Source organism: Mustelus asterias, chromosome 15, assembly GCF_964213995.1.
Source record: "Mustelus asterias chromosome 15, sMusAst1.hap1.1, whole genome shotgun sequence".
Classification (NCBI taxonomy): domain Eukaryota; kingdom Metazoa; phylum Chordata; class Chondrichthyes; order Carcharhiniformes; family Triakidae; genus Mustelus; species Mustelus asterias.
This window is the reverse complement of record NC_135815.1, coordinates 9,626,131-9,640,224: the sequence shown is the minus strand read 5'-3', so window position 1 is coordinate 9,640,224 and position 14,094 is coordinate 9,626,131.

Here is a 14,094-nt window from a genome sequence, read left to right as displayed (position 1 = left end):
CATAACGGGCAATTTACCATGACCAATCTAACTAACCTGCACATCTTTGGACTGTGGGAGGAAACCGGAGCACCCGGAGGAAACCCACGCAGACACGGGGAGAATGTGCAAACTCCACACAGACAGTGACCCGAGGCCGGAATTGAACCCGGGTCCCTGGAGCTGTGAGGCAGCAGTGCTAACCACTGTGCCACCGTGCCGCTCTTGAAACAGAAACAGGCACAGACAAGTGGAATGTCTGAGCACTGATAACCTGACAACCTTTCCTCGGCCTTCTTTGCTATTTTGTATTTTGTATTGGTGTCCAGATCACCAACAACCTGTCCTGGTCCCCCCATGCTGACACTATAGTTAAGAAAGCCCACCAACGCCTCTACTTTCTCAGAAGACTAAGGAAATTTGGCATGTCAGCTACGACTCTCACCAACTTTTACAGTTGCACCATAGAAAGCATTCTTTCTGGTTGTATCACAGCTTGGTATGACTCCTGCTCTGCCCAAGACCGCAAGGAACTACAAAAGGTCGTGAATGTAGCCCAATCCATCACGCAAACCAGCCTCCCATCCATTGACTTGTCTACACTTCCCGCTGCCTCGGCAAAGCAGCCGGACATTCTCTCTTTCACCTTCTTCCTTCAGGAAAAAGATACAAAATTCTGAGGTCACGTACCAACCGACTCAAGAACAGCTTCTTCCCTGTTGCTGTCAGACTTTTGAATGGACCTACCTTGCATTAAGTTGATCTTTCTCTACACCCGAGCTATGACTGTAAAACTACATTCTGCACTCTCTCCTTTCCTTCTCTGTGTAGAGTATGTTTTGTCTGTATAGCACGCAAGAAACAATACTTTTCACTTTATACTGATACATGTGACAATAATAAATCAAATCAACATCAGAAGTATTTTCTAAGGCTCATTGAAATCCTTCGAAGCCCCAATAGGAAGCACCTCCCCATCGTGGAACACTGGAATGAGTGACTGCCAAACTCTTTAGTTTGATATTTCAGAACTCCCTGGCTCAGGTGAGCTGAATGGGCAAAGCCCAAGCCAGGTGAGATCCTAACTCCTCACATGGCTTCCTACACCTAACGGTGATCCTGAGGGACTGTGTTTAATTTTACAGACCATCCTGATATACTCAGGACAACCTCGTTGCTAAGGAGCCCATTGTGGCAGTGGGTTGGGGGGAATTCACTCGACAGCTCAGTCTTTGCTGCAACCTGCACCCAAGGCAGGCATTGAGGGCCTGTAGGCCAGCCAGGACTGGCCTACAGGGTTCCCACCCCCAGGCAACTGATCAACCCCATGCCTCAATCAGTCTCTTTAACAAGATCCTTAATGAACCTATTTGCCTGCCTTGAGGGGGTTGGGCAGCTTTCCCAGGGAATCCAAAATGGCCACTGTGGGGAACACAGTCGGGATGATGTCAAGTTGGTTGGCTTCATAATATTTTGGGATCCATCCTCCTTCCTGACGTCAACAGGGCCAGAAAATTCAGTCCACGGCTTCACAAGGCATCCAACTAAGGAAAGAACAAAAAGTGCATTTCTGTGGCGCCTCTCACATCCTAGGTGCCTCCCAAAGTGGTTTGTCAGCCAATGAAGTGTAAACACTGCTGTAATATCAGGAACGCAGCACCCAATTCCCAACCCTTTAGATCGGAACCTGTCTCTCCGATGTTTAGGAGTTCAGAACCATGGAATTCCTCAACAAATGTTGTTGGGAATTCGCTGGAGTCTAAAACTAAAGATAAGATGGCTGAACACCTTGAATGTTTTCAGCTCAGCGTAGATGTGGAAAGAGTAGGTCACGTCTGAGGAATCTGATTGAACTTTTCGTTTTATTCATTCGTGAGATATGAGCGTCGCTGGCTGGCCAGCATTTATTGCCCATCCCTAGTTGCCCTTGGAGGGCAGTTGAGAGTCAACCACATTGCTGTGGCTCTGGAGTCACATGTAGAATGTGCAGACTCCGCACAGACAGTGACCGAAGCCAGGAATCAAATCCGTGTCCCTGGCGCTGTGAGGCAGCAGTGCTAACCACTGTGCCACTGTGCCGTCCATAAGGGTTTTCTAAACTGTGTAGAACCATAGAAAATTACAGCTCAGAAACAGGCCTTTTGGCCCTTCCTGTCTGTGCCGAACCATTTTATGCCTAGTCCCACTGACCTGCAACTTGGACCATATCCCTCCACACCCCTCTCATCCATGAACCCGTCCAAGTTTTTCTTAAATGTTAAAAGCATTTACCACTTTATGCGGCAGCTCATTCCACACTCCCACCACTCTCTGCGTGAAGAAGCCCCCCCTAATATTCCCTTTAAACTTTTCTCCTTTCACCCTTAACCCATGCCCTCTGGTTTTTTATCTCCCCTAGCCTCAGCGGAAAAAGCCTGCTTGCATTCACTCTATCTATACCCATCAAAATCTTATACACAGATGTCGATGAAAGTATAATATTAAAAAGAGCTTTTGGTAACCAGACGATGAGCATTAATTGAGGATTCACTGGTGCTCCTATAGAGGAGTGAACAGAAACATAAGATTGTTGGATTTGTGGAGAATGCTTGTAATGCGTATGTCTCTAAATAAAAGCTTATTAATGGGTTAAAGATAAGGCTCCAGTTCCATCACTCAGTGCCTATCGCTCTGAATTCCCCCTCATCCTGTATCTATCGCTGTCAATATTCACACAATCATAGAATAGCTACGGTGCAGAAGGACGCCATTCGGCCCATCATGCTTGCACCAGCTCTCCGAATGAGCATCACAACGTAGTGCCACTCCCTGCCTTTTCCCCGTAACCCCTGCACATTGTTTCAAATAATCATCCAATTCACTCTTGAATGCCTCGATTGAACTTGCCTCCACCAGACTTCTAGGCAGTGCATTCCAGACCCCAACCACGCATTGTCTGAAAAAGTTTTTTCTCACATCGTATTTGCTTCTTTTGCAAATCACTTTAAATCTGTTCCCTCTCATTCTTGATCCTTTTACGAACGGGAACAGTTTCTCCCTCTCTACTCTGTCCAGCCCCCTCATGATTTTGAACATTATCAGATCTCCTCTTAGCCCTCTCCTCTCCATGGAGAACAGTCCCGACCTCTCCAATCTATCCTCACAACTGAAGTTTCAGTTATGCTGAAACTCATGCTGGGAACCATTCTTGTAAATCTCTTCTGCACTCTCTCCAATGCGTTCACATTTCTCCTAAAGCGTGGCGCCCAGAACTGTACACAATACTCCAGCTGTGTTCTAACTAATGACTTGTACAAGTTCAGCATAACCCCCTTGCTCTTGTACTCTATGTTCATATTAATAAAGTCCAGAATAAGATATGCTTCATTAACTGCTCTCGCCACTTGTCCTGAAGCCTTTGATCTCCCTCTGCTCCTGCACACCTTTCAGAGTTATATCACTTATTTTACATTGTCTCTCCATAGCCTTCCTATCAAAATGCATCACCTCACACTTCTCCACATTGAACTTTATCTGCCCAATGCATCCACTTGTCTATGTCTTTTTGAAGTTCTACACCATCCTCCTCACAGTTTATAATACTCCCAAGTTTCGTATCATCCGCAAACTTTGTCCCCTGCACACCAAGATATAGATCATTAACACATATCAGGAAAAGCGCAGGCCCCAATACCGACCCCTGCAAACTTTTACCTTCCAGTTTCTCCCCTTTTTTCCTGAAGGCTCTGATCTTTACTGGGATGTAATTCCCCTGTTACTGTCAGCTCTCAGCACTTTCAACCAAGAGCCCACTCTCCATGTAAAAGCTTGAAAAAGAACAACTACTCAACAATAACAACAACAACTCAACAACATCAACAATAACAATAACAACAACTGAACAATAACAATAACAATTCAACAACAATAACAGCAACTGAACAACATCAACAACAACAATAGCAATTACAACTCAACACCATCAACAATAACAACAACTCAACAACAATAACAATAACAACCCAACATCAACAATAACAACAACAACTGAACATCAACAATATCAATAACAATAACTCAACAACATCAACAATAACAACAACTGAACAATATCAACAACAATAACAACTCAACAACAACAACAACTGAACAAAATCAATAACAACAACTGAACAACATCAACAACAACTCAACAACAATAACAACTCAACAACAACAACAACTGAACAAAATCAACAACAACAACTGAACAACATCAACAACAACTCAACAGCAATAACAACTCAACAACAACTCAACAACAACAATAACAACAACTCAACAACAATAACAATAACAACTCAACACCTCAACATCAACAATAACAACAACAATAACAACAACTGTACATCAACAATATCAATAACAATAACAACTCAACAACATCAACAATAACAACTGAACAACGTCAACAACAACAATAACAACAACAACTCAACAACAACAATAACAACAACAACTCAACAACGACTCAATAACATCAACAATAACAACAATAGCAACAACTGAACAACATCAACAACAATAACAATAACAACTCAACAACAATAACAATAACAACTCAACAACAACTCAACAACATCAACAATAACAAAAACAACAACTGAACAAAATCAATAACAACAACTCAACAACAATAACAACAACTGAACAACATCAACAACAACAACTCAACAACAATAACAACAACTCAACAACTCGACAACAACAATAACAACAACAACTCAACAACAACTCAACAACAACTCAACAACAACAATAACAACAACAACTCAACAACTCAACAACAACAACAACTCAATAACATCAACAATAACAACAACAACAAAAACAGAACAACATCAACAAAACAATAACAACTCAACAACATCAACAATAACAATAACAACAACAGCTCAACAACATCAATAACACCAACTCAACAACAACGACGAAAACAACAACTGAATAACATCAATAACAACTCAACAACAACTCAACGACATCAACAATAATAATAACAACTGAACAACAATAATAACAACTCGATAGCGTCAACAGCAATAACAACAACAACATCTCAGCAACAACGGTCTCAACAACATCAATAACACCAAAACAATAACAACAATAACTCAACAATCTCAACAACAACAAAAACAATAACAACAATAACTCAACAATATCAGCAATAACAATAACAACAACAGCTCAACTACAAAAACACAACAACATCAACTCAACAATATCGACAACAACATCAACAACAACATGAACAACAATATCAACAACAACAGCATCAAAAACAACAACATCAATAGCATCGGAAACAACATCAACACCAACATCAACAACATCATCAGCAACAACATCAACAACAACAAAAAAAACAACAACATCAAAAACAACATCAACAGCATCGAAAACAACAGCAACAACAACATCATTGACAACAACATTGACAACAACTCAACAACAGTGACACCAACAACACCAACATCAAAACCAACATAATCAACAACCACAATAACAGTGACAACAAAAACAACAACAACATTAACAACAACAACAACATTGACAACAACAGCATTAACAACTTTGCTGGCTTTCCCTTGGTGGGTAGTCTTCCTGTTCAAATGAGAATAATTCTTCCATTTCACAATTTATACAGAAGTTTGATATTTCTAACCAGCACAGAATGTAATTCAATTCCTGCCTTGCTTTCACAAGATTCTTCATGGTTGGGTAATCTTCAGAAATCAGGGAAAAAGTGAATGGTTGTTCAGTAACTTGCTTCCCTTGGTGAGCAACGGGGTACCTCAACACTTTTGGATCTTCATTCGTCGAACCAGCTCTCCACAAACCCATTTCAGAAATCATTAACGATACCCAAGGGAGTCGGTTAAGGATGCAGCGAACTGGGAAACACTTTCCTTCCCCTGAAAGATTTATTCTCAATCCTCAGACTCCTGTGCCAGAAATCTAAATGTGGAAAAAGAAGCGTAGGAATGTTCTGTGAGAAAAATGATCCATGGAACAGCAGCCCCCGCCTTTTGCTTGCAAAATATAGGCACCTAATCTCCTGGTTCCTCTGTGTCAGATTTGGGGAGTATTCCGAAGATGCATTGAGGAATCCCTCTGGGACATTCCCAGGTAAGGGTGTCCCCGGTAATTGTCCAGAAGCGCTAACTTCCCGTGGACAATTCCTCACAACCATCCAAAAAAGTGAATTAAATTTCTCAATTAGGATGGTTTTACCTGTGTTACACTCATTGTTACTCTGAAAGAGTTAGAAGACATATAACAACTTCAAACTTCAGCATAACTATTTAAAAACACAGAGACTGAGCCCCACAACCCACCCCCCACTCCAGAACCCCCACCCTGACTAAACACTCCCCAGGATACTCGTAACCCCTCTCTCCGAGACCCGTCCCATGGGATTCCCCGCACTCCCATACACCCCGCCCCCCCAAAATTCAGGGGCTTGACTCTAAATGTGTCCCCCCCCTGCCCCGACATCCAACTCCCTCCAACCTAACACCCCCAACAACAAAATGTCCAACACCCCCCCTCTTGACATTTGATCCCCCTCCATACCCTCCCGAATGTCTGATCTCCCACCCAACCTGACCCCTCCCTCATGTTGTTCCCCCCCCACCTCAGCCCCAAAGAAAGGATGTTATTTCGCACCTCCTCATCTGATGTCAATGGGCAGAAACTTGCTTTGAAATGCACCTACTCAGCTGAATTTCCCACCCCTTCCCGCCAACAGAATCTTCTGGTCCCACCAATGGCAACCAAAAGGGGCGGCACGGTGGCACAGTGGTTAGCACTGCTGCCTCACAGCACCAGGGACCCGGGTTCAATTCCCGGCTTGGGTCACTGTCTGTGTGGAGTCTGCACGTTCTCCCCGTGTCTGCATGGGTTTCCTCCGGGTGCTCCGGTTTTCTCCCACAGTCTGCCAGCAAAATGTGCAGGTTAAGTTGATTGGCCATGCTAAATTGATCCTAGTATCAGGGGGATTAGCAGGGTAAATATGTGGGGTTACGGGAATAGGACGTGGGATGGGCCAAATGGCCTCCTTCTGCACAATAGGGATTCTATGATTCTAGAGGATGACGAGTCCGTGGCAAGCCTTGAACATGAGGATACTGATCTTTTAATTCATCTTTTTGGGAGAAGCAGTGGCGCCTTGCAATGAGGGTTCAGGGTGATAATAGTGAAGGAGTTTGCACATAAATGCATTTCTTCGCTGGTAATGTATTTATTTTCAGGTGAGAGAGCAGTGGCTTACCCAACTTACCAGCAATGCATTGACGTAAGTCAAAGTTTTAATTGACAAATAAAACTTTTCTTTCAAAATACAAAGAATTTCTACACGACCGATGGTGAATACTTCAAACAAAGATCTAGCATGTTTTTTTCATTAATTCGTGGGTGTCGCTGGCTGGCAAGCATTTATTGCCCATCCCTAGTTGCCCTTGAGGGCAGTTGAGAGTCAACCACATTGCTGTGGCTCTGGAGTCACATGTAGGCCACACCAGGTAAGGACGGCAGATTTCCTTCCCTAAAGGACTTTAGTGAACCAGATGGGTTTTTCTGACAATGATTTCATGGTCATCAGTAGATTCTTAATTCTAGATTTTTTTTATTGAATTCAAATTCCACCATCTGCTGTGGCGGGATTCGAACCCGGATCCCCAGAACATTAGCCGAGTTTCTGGATTAATAGTCTAGGCTATCACTAGGCTGGCACTGGGCTATCAAAGCTTTTACCAAAAGGGAGAAAAAATTCACCTAACTGCCAATCTGGAGGTGAAGAGATCTGGGAGTGGACGCGAACTGATAGTTCCACATGCCTGGGGTCCCTCACTTCAGCCACACGGCCGGACAGAGTTATTGCAAAGCATGTGGTACAGGGCATGATTCCACCCCTCTCACACATCAGTTATCGTTTCCCCATGTCAGCGCTCACCACGGGGAGGGGTGAGACAGAGTCCCGCTCTTTCTACCCTTGGAAAATAATCTTTAATCTTTAGAATTTGATCTTTGGAAGGGGTGGCACAGTGGTTAGCACTGCTGCCTCACAGCGCCAGGGACCCGGGTTCAATTCCCAGTCTTGGGTCACTGTCTGTGCGGAGTCTGTACGTTCTCCCCATGTCTGCATGGGTTTCCTCCAGTTTTCTCCCACAGTCCAAAGATGTGCGGGTTAGGTTGATTGGCCATGCTAAATTGCCCCTTAGTGTCAGGACGATTAGCAGGGTGAATATGTGAGGTTACGGGAATAGGGTGTGGGTGGGAATGTGGTTGGTGCACAATCGATGGGCCAAATGGCCTCCTTCTGCACTGTAGGGATTCTACGATTCTATGAAATTATTGAAAGAAAGGCATATTAAAAAATTCTTGTCCTACTCACCTTCGCTTCCACTTATAGCAAGGCCCAGATAGTCTGTGCTTTTTAACTCAGGGTAAGGCAACTTCTCCCTTGCCTTTGAAATTACCCATTGCACTTGTTAATCCATCCGCCCAGTTTCATCCTAAGGGACCCACATTCGCTGATGTGCGTTTTGTCTGCACAGGCAGTAGCTCTCTGCTGTCAGGACTGAAGAGTAGAAATACTTGTTCTGCCAGTGACAAGCCAGGCTCCTGTAACCTCCGCTAATTAATAGCTGTCCAGCCGAAAATACTGAAGTTCTGTCAGTCATGTAGCCACGGGTGAGAATACAAGAGGCCAAGGTTCATCACAACATTAGCAAACACAACTGCCAATTAGAGCTTGCTTATTTACTTCTTGAACAGTCCAGTACATTGCAGCTACTTCAGGGGAGAGAGAGACAGAGAGAGAGACCAACTGTTTAATGAGGCAGATAATGCCAGTTAGGAATTTAATTAATCGAGGATGTTGCTACCCCAGTGAAGCAGCCCTCACAAAACATTTCACACTCTCAGTGACCTCGGCTGAGAATTGCCTGCTCGCTGCCATAACATCTCATCACCGTCATAAAACAACCAGGGGCTACACGATGGATGAACATTTATACATGAGTGATAATAGTTAGGAATGCAATGCTTAATCGGGTGGTGGATACAGCAGCCTTCAAAGGGAATAGGTAGCAAAAGGAGAAAAATTGCAGGGTTATCGGGAATGAACCAGTGAGCGGGGAGTTAACTAGATTGTTCTTCAAAAGAGCTGGTGTTGACTCAATGGGCCAAATGGCCTTATTGGAACAAAAGAACGAAGGACAAAGAAAATTACAGCACAGGAACAGGCCCTTCAGCCCTCCAAGCCTGCACCGACCATGTTGCCCGACTGAACTAAAACCCCCTACCCTTCCGGGAACCATATCCCTCTATTCCCATCCTATTCATGTATTTGTCCAGATGCCCCTTAATAGTCATTGGTGCGACACTGTTCTATATTGAAGTTGAATGATCAATGATTCGCAGGTGGTGGGGGGGGCTTGGTGGTGCTGGGATGGCACGGTGGTTGGCACTGCTGTCTCACAGTGCCAGGGACCCGGGTTCGATTCCCGGCTTGGGTCACTGTCTGTGCGGAGTCTGCACGTTCTCCCCGTGTCTGCGTGGGTTTCATCCGGGTGCGCTGGTTTCCTCTCACTGTCCAAAAGACATGCTGGTTAGGTGCATTGACCATGCTAAATTCTCCCTCAGTGTACCCGAACAGGCACCGGAGTGTGGCAACTCGGGGATTTTCACAGTAACTTCATTGCAGTGTTAATGTCAGCCTACTTGTGACACTAATAAATAAATAGCTAAGGCAGGAATTTTGATCCGGGGAAATTTGCTCCACTCAACAACAACAGCAACAAAGCAATGGACTGCCTTTCCAGAGGAGGTGGTTTGGGTACAGTCAAGGTTCCCACAATGACAGGGCAACTAAAGCCAGAGATCATGTATAAAGCCAAAGATGTGCGGGTTAGGTTGATTGGCCAGGTTAAAAATGGCCCCTTAGAGTCCTGTGATGCGTAGGTTAGTGGGATTAGCGGGTAAATATGTGGGGGTAGGGCCTGGGTGGGATTGTGGTCGGTGCAGACTCGATGGGCCGAATGTAGGGTTTCTATGATTCTATGATCACCAGATGATAATAAGATGAAACAGAGTAAGGGGACACTGGACAGATTTCAGGTTGATCATTCAAATGAGAACCAGGCAGAATATAGAAACTTCAGAGAGACGGTGAAAAAAGAAATAAGAGAGGCAAAGAGAGAGCATGAGAAGAGATTGGCAACTAACATAGAACATAGAACAGTACAGCACAGAACAGGCCCTTCGGCCCACGATGTTGTGCCGAGCTTTATCTGAAACCAAGATCAAGCTATCCCACTCCCTATCATCCTGGTGTGCTCCATCTGCCTATCCAATAACCGCTTAAATGTTCCTAAAGTGTCTGACTCCACTATCACTGCAGGCAGTCCATTCCACACCCCAACCACTCTCTGCGTAAAGAACCTACCTCTGATATCCGTCCTGTATCTCCCACCGTGAACCCTATAGTTATGCCCCCTTGTAATAGCTCCATCCACCCGAGGAAATAGTCTTTGAACGTTCACTCTATCTATCCCCTTCATCATTTTATAAACCTCTATTAAGTCTCCCCTCAGCCTCCTCCGCTCCAGAGAGAACAGCCCTAGTTCCCTCAACCTTTCCTCATAAGGCCTACCCTCCAAACCAGGCAGCATCCTGGTAAATCTCCTCTGCACTCTTTCCATCGCTTCCACATACTTCTTATAGTGAGGTGACCAGAACTGCACACAATATTCCAAATGTGGTCTCACCAAGATCCTGTACAGTTGCAGCATAACCCCACGGCTCTTAAACTCCAACCCCCTGTTAATAAAAGCTAACACACTATAGGCCTTCTTCACAGCTCTATCCACTTGAGTGGCAACCTTTAGAGATCTGTGGATATGGACCCCAAGATCTCTCCACAGTCTTCAGAACCCTACCTTTGACCCTGTAATCCACATTTAAATTAGTCCTACCAAAATGAATCACCTCACATTTGCCATTTTTCAGCCCAGCTTTGCATCCTATCTATGTCTCTTTGCAGCCTACAACAGCCCTCCACCTCATCCACTACTCCACCAATCTTGGTGTCATCAGCAAATTTACTGATCCACCCTTCAGCCGCCTCCTCTAAGTCATTAATAAAAATCACAAAGAGCAGAGGACCAAGCACTGATCCCTGTGGCACTCCGCAAGCAACCTGCCTCCAGTCCAAAGATTTTCCATCCACCACCACCCTCTGTTTTCGATCAGACAGCCAGTTACCTATCCAATCTGCCAACTTTCCCTCTATCCACACCTCCTTACTTTCATCATAAGCCGACCATGGGGGACCTTATCAAACGCCTTACTAAAATCCATGTATATGACATCAACTGCCCTACCTTCATCAACACATTTAGTTACCTCCTCAAAAAATTCAATCAAATTTGTGAGGCACGACTTGCCCTTCACGAATCCGTGCTGACTATCCCGGATTAATCCACATCTTTGTAAATGGTCGTAAATCCCATCCCTAAGGACCTTTTCCATCAATTTACCAACCACCGAAGTAAGACTAACCGGTCTATAATTACCAGGGTCATTTCTATTCCCTTTCTTAAACAGAGGAACAACGTTCGCCACTCTCCAGTCCTCTGGCACCATCCCTGTGTGTGGAGATGCCGGCGTTGGACTGGGGTAAACACAGTAAGAAGTTTAACAACACCAGGTTAAAGTCCAACAGGTTTATTTGGTAGCAAAAGCCACACAAGCTTTCGGAGCTCCAAGCCCCTTCTTCAGGTGAGTCACTTATCACAATCTATGATTTCTATGATTTCTATGACATTCCACCTCTTTCGTGAACCATGGTTCCCTCACTCGGCCATTTCCTCCCTGCCTGACAGGGACATACCTATCAAGGACACCCAGTATTTGTTCCTTAAAGATAATCCAAAATAAATAGTGAAGTGTAGTAAAAGGAGGAGCTGAGTTTATCAGAGACCAAAAAGAAGGTCTATGAATGGGGACTGAGGTATTACATTAGTACTTTACAAAGGTATTAAGGACCCCCACGCACCCCGGACATTCTCTCTTCCACCTTCTTCCGTCAGGAAAAAGATATAGAAGTCTGAGGTCACGTACCAACCGACTCAAGAACAGCTTCTTCCCTGCTGCCGTCAGACTTTTGAATGGAACTACCTCACATTAAGTTGATCTTTCTCTACACCCTAGCTATGACTGTAACACTACATTCTGCACTCTCTCCTTCCCTTCTCTATGAATGGTATGCTTTGTCTGTATAGCGCGCAAGAAACAATACTGTATCCCAATACATGCGACAATAATAAATCGAATCAAATCAAATCAAATCAAAAAGGAAGAAGATGTAGACAACATCAGAATGAAGGAACATATAACTGAGATATTGAAAGAGCTAAACATGGACAAAGAGGAATCCTTGGAATGGCTTCAAATGGATAAATGAGCAGGATCAGATGGGATGCTTCTGTGGGAAGGAAGGGAGGAAAGTATGGTAAGAACATAAAAATCAGAGCAGGAATGGGCCATTCGGCCCAGCAAGACTTAACCGCGTACATGGCTGATTTGATTACGACCTTAAATCCACTTTCCTATCTGTCCTCCATAACCTTTGACGCCCGTAGAGATCAAAAACCGATCGAGTTCAATCTTAATTATGTCCAATGACCCAGCAGTCTCCACTGCTCCCTGTAAAAGAGAATTCCAAAGACCGTCTGAAAGAAGAAATTCTCCCTCGTCTCTGTCTAAAATGGAATGCCCCTTATTTTTAAATAGTGCCCCCAGTTTTACATTCCATCATGAGGGGGAAACATCCTCTCAGTGTCCACCCCATCAAGTCCCCTCAGAATTCTATACATTTCAAGATCACCTCTCATTCTTCTAAACTCCAATCAGCCACGCACCCAACCTGTTCAACATTTCCTCACCAATGCCCTGTGCAAATATAGCAAGGCTTTCCTGCTTTTATATACCGTCCCCTCTGCGGAGACACAGACCAGAATGTTCCAATCCTCCTTAGGTACAGGGCTAATGCCAGAGGACTGGATAATTGCTAATGTTATGCCATATGACTCGCCCCACATTGATCCCCAACTTGTCGGTCCTCGTGGAGTCCATCCTTTCCATTAAATTCCAACAGTTTCCTCATTGTAAAATTGGATGTTCCTGACACTCAGTCAGCTTATCATAGAATCATAGAATCCCTACAATGCAGAAGGAGGCCATTCGGCCCATCGAGTCTGCACCAATCACAATCCCACCCAGGCCCTATCCCCATAACCCCATGCATTTACCCTAGCTAGTCCCCCTGACACTAAGAGGCAATTTAGCATGGCCAATCAACCTAACCCGCACATTTTTGGGAGGAAGCCGGAGGAAACCCACTCAGATATGAGGAGACTGTGCAGACTCCACACAGACCCAAGCCAGGAATCAAACCCGGGTCCCTGGCACTGTGAGGCAGCAGTGCTAACCACTGTGCCACCGTGCCATCCACAATATGTCTCTATAATATTAAACAAGCAACATGAAAAGGGATTTTTAAAAAATATCTGCAGCATTGTTCCTGAGACTAGACTCCAAACTAATCCTGGTGGATTGGGAGCCCGAGATGTTGAATGTTTCCAAGTTACAATGGGACAAGGTAATGGAAGGACTTTCAAAATGAGCACAGTATTTTGACTGCAAAGGCTTAGCAATTGGGGAACTGAGATAAATTGGCAATAAAATGTACCTTAGCAATCACAACTTGACACTGAATCACGCAAGCAGATACTAGGACAGATGACCAAGAATGTTTGGTTGAAGAATTAGGTTTTTATGAGTGTCATAAAGGAGGAAAGTGAGACGGGAAGGTGTAGGAAGAGAACTCGAGGCTTGGACAACTGAAGGTGAGGTAGTGAAGATCTCAGATGCACCAGGATTGGAGAGGAGCTGAGATGTTGGAGGATGGTGGAAGCCTCAGAGATAGGGAGGGGTGAGTCCATGGAGAATTTTAAAATCAAGGCACGACCTGACTCACAAGGGCAGGGACGATAGATTAACTAGGCCTCATTCGGGACAGGAAGTGGC